Source organism: Vombatus ursinus, unplaced genomic scaffold (assembly GCF_900497805.2).
Source record: "Vombatus ursinus unplaced genomic scaffold, bare-nosed wombat genome assembly UNPS02009173.1, whole genome shotgun sequence".
In the NCBI taxonomy this organism is placed as follows: Eukaryota; Metazoa; Chordata; class Mammalia; order Diprotodontia; family Vombatidae; genus Vombatus; species Vombatus ursinus.
The window spans coordinates 1,282,833-1,286,638 of NW_020948951.1; the positions used below are offsets into that span (position 1 = coordinate 1,282,833).

The 3,806-nt window shown below is 53.0% G+C and overlaps 1 long non-coding RNA gene across 1 annotated transcript in view; it reads right to left on the reverse strand.

Annotated features, from left to right (window-relative positions):
- Positions 1 to 1,449, reverse strand: part of LOC114035063 — a 2,439-nt gene extending 990 nt beyond the window's left edge. Inside the window, exon 1 of the long non-coding RNA XR_003568184.1 lies at positions 483 to 1,449. This is a non-coding gene — a long non-coding RNA (uncharacterized LOC114035063). The remainder of the gene's footprint in view (positions 1 to 482) is intronic.
- Between the last annotated feature and the right edge of the window lie 2,357 nt (positions 1,450 to 3,806).

A 3,806-nucleotide genomic window follows, 5' to 3' on the forward strand; every position in this document is an offset into this window, starting at 1 on the left:
ACACACACACACACACACACACACACACACACACACACACACACACGACACTTGGAGGTGATCCCTTTCCACAGAATGGAGCTACAGCTAGACTAAACCTGGACTGTTCCCCCCTACCCCCACCTGGAGTATCTCCCTCCTGTGAACCCAAGTGTGCCTATAGACCCTTGTCTTCAAGGGTCTCTTGTCTGTTCCCAGGCCCCCTATATTGGGTAGGAGCCTGTGACACTCCAGAGTCTAAATTAGGGGTTCTCAGCCTTTTTTTGTGTGTTATGGAGCCCTTTGGAAGTCTTGGTAAAGTCTATGGGCCCCTTCTGTTTTAGATGATAAAATATACAGGATTGAAAAAAATTATATTGAAATATTGTTATCAACATGTGGGGGGGGGGGAACCAGTTCACAGATTCAAGGTTAAGACTCCCTACCTAAACTGAAGACTTTGAAGATTGGGGTGTGGTGGTAGGTAATACAGACAGACATACATTTGTATTTGAGCCTTAGTTTCTGCATCCATAAAGTGGGGATAAAAATCCTTGCATTGTTAGTTTCCCCTCACAGCCCTGTAAAGAAAGCGCATTATAAACCTTAAAACTAGAGAAATCGATGGTGTTATTATGAACAAATACAGAGGGGATTAGGGAGGAGAGGGGCTACTGAGTAGAGGGCAGGAAGGACACCTATGGTCAGGGACTTCGGAGCCCAAGGCACTAGGTGAGGGCCCAAAGTTCATCTCCCCCCCCAAAAAAAGGAGTGGGGTAAAAAGTATGCCATCGGAGTGGGTGTTATGCCTGCTTGTGTCTCCATTTCTCTGTCTTTTTCAATCTCCACTTTTTTGAGTCTCTTTTTCATCTTCCTATTTTGGGGGGCAGTTAGGGGCTGACCCAGGGAGGAGCTTTGCCTAGTGAAGAGATGAGGAGAGGGACATGTGCCAAATAAGGATCAAGATGGGGCTGACAAGCAAGGGGGCCTGCGTGTGAGATGACTGACAGTGAGGGCTGGGAAAGGGGGGCTGTATACTTGGTGTGGACAGGGAAGGGTCGGTGTACTTAAGAATGCGCAGACACTAGTATGCAAGACTGAGATTGGGAATGAGCTGGGTTTAAGCACTGGAAGGGAGATATTTGAGTGCCTCAGATGAGCAGGGGGTCTCAGTGCGTGACCGGGAAGGATCTGCCAGCGTGACGGTAAAAGGGCGGAACCTGTGTGCGTGACGGAAATGGGAGGGGGCCGCGTGCGTGATGAGGGTGGGGAAGGGATCTGTGTGCGTGCTTGCGTGACGAAGAATGCGTTCTCTAGGGGAGTGGGAATCCGGTGGATGGGGATGGGGAGGGACTGAGTGCATCTGTGCTTGTGCGTGTTTGGGGAAAACGTGTGTTTGGGTCCCCAGAGCGCTGCGGGAGGGGCAGTGGTAGGGGGATCTGGAAAAGTAGGGCTTATGGTTGCCCCTCCCTGGTCCCCTAACTACGTGCGAGCCCCATCCCACACCTGCCCCCGCCACCCCTTCTCCTTCCCTCCTCCCCCCTCCAAGGGGCTTTTCAGACTGTTGTGAAACCGGGAGAGAAGAGTGGCTGTTAACCCCTTCCTGCCGGGCTGAAACCAGGCTGGGGCTTCCCCAGGCTGGGACAACGGGGCCACCAGCTGCACCCCCATCTCCATGGGAACCGCGACTTCCGGCCTTTTTTACTCCCCCCCCCACCTTCCAGAGCTTCCTATGCCTGCACGGGCTTGGAGAGGGGAGTGGGGGGGGACTTTTTCCAGACCCGCCCTGACTGGCTTGGGGTGAGAGGGTTCAGTGCCCTTCCCTCCCTGGCTGTGACTCAGACCCTAGGGTCCCCAGCGTACCGGGGGGCTCCACCCTATGAATCATCTCCTTTCGGCTCTCTTGACAGTGTGTGGGGGATCCCCTAAGGGTCTCAGTCTCCACCACTACAGCCCAATGCTAAGAGAGACCAGGGAGTCTGAGCACTGAAGTGCAGGACAGTGGGAAGCTTTCCAGTTTAACCATTCCATCCTGTAGGTGGTGGGGGTGGAGTGGGGTGGGAAGCAGCTGGAACACAGACTGAAGAGGGGACTTTTGATTCCCAGCCTAGAACTATTGATGGAAGCTAAGATGTTTAGCTCACATCTTTCCAGCTGAGGACTGGAAATCAGGACCCAGGTGGCTGTTTTGGCCCCACTCTTCCCACAGAATCTGGGAAGGGCCAGTATGGGTGTTTGTGTGTGTGTGTGTGTGTGTGTATGGAGGGGGGTGACTCACTCAGGCCTGGGGAGGCCTTGGCCTCTCACCCTGTGGCCCCAACTCATGGGCTCAGCACCAGCACAAGTAAACATGCTTTTGCTGTGCCCACATACAAGCCTCTGGGTCTGAGAGTCAACATAGAAGACCAGGGGTCTTCCAGTATGGTAAGTCTGTCACAGCCTATGTGATCAGCATCATGTGATATACATGCCAAAGTCATGTATGCAAAAACTATCGGGGAACAAATCTGGCTGTCTAAAGGAGCTTGGTCCCATCTCCCCATCAGACAGGAAGTTTTTGCAGAGAAAGCTGGTAGAGAAACAGTTAAAAAAAAAAAAACCTGTTGTCCTATTCATTCCAGTCCTAACTTAAAAGCTAAAGTTATCAGCTGCCCCCCCACCTAGGCTCTGACTCAAAACATCTTCCCCCCTCCTCCCCAGACCCCAAGAGGACACAGGCATCAAACTCTTAGCTCAGACTCTTTTAGTGTACTCCTGCCCTTCTCCTTAAGCTACCATTCTCAGTCTGGATGCCATTTTCTGTCCAGTGTATCTCTGGTCTGACCTGGAGAGCTCTTGGTAAATGAACAGGACTGGTTGCTGGAAATTCTTAGACCTGATCTTCCCCCCTTCCCTTCCCCTCAACACTCAGGTCTGGCATCTAGGCTCTGGATTCCCCTCCAAGAACTTAACATGTAGCTACCATTCTTCAAATTTGGTCCTAAGGGCTTCCCCTGATGGCTCTACATCCTCACTTGTCTGGCTTTGAGACCTTCTTAAGATCCACTTTCTTTGCTCCTTGTCAGAGAAAACTGCCCCTACTCTTGGCCATTTTCTGTCCTAAGGCCCCTCATTCCCTCTTCCAGGTCATATCCTAAGGTCCTGAGGAGTGGGTCTCCTAAGGATCTGGCCCTGAAGGGCCAGGATCCATTCCTCTTTACCCCAGGCCACAAGGTCTAGTCCTAACGCCCCCAGGTCTGGCCCTGAGGCTAGTTCTCCACACCCTACCACCACACCCCTCCCCCTCCCCCATCCCCACCTCCTGCCATGCACCCAGGAAGTGAGAGGCGGTGGGAGGAATGAGGAGGAACCCGTCTGGCCCGTTGGGGGCCTCCTCCCTGCCACCCTCATTCCCCAACCCTGACACAGCCCCGCCCCCAGGAACTGAGGGCCCAGAATGCCTGGGTCCCTGTGGAGAGGCTTGCAGGCTAGCCAGCCCGAGCTGTGGGGGAGGGGTAAAAGGAGGAGGAACTGAAGGATGAAGCCCAAGTCTGGTCTAGTGTCTCGGGAACATCCTGTGGACTGGAGATTCCCGGCTCTCCCCTCATCCCAACCCACCCCCTCTGGGAGACATCAGCTTGGGTCATCAGACAGTGAAAACAGGGTCACCAAAACCCTGACACACAGCTGGAGGGACACACAGACACACACACAAAACCCATACTTATCCAAGACCCAAATATAACCCAGTCATACATACACAAACATGCAGTATAAACACATATAGGTGAGGGATGCATACACACACACACACACACACACACACACACACACACACACACACACAC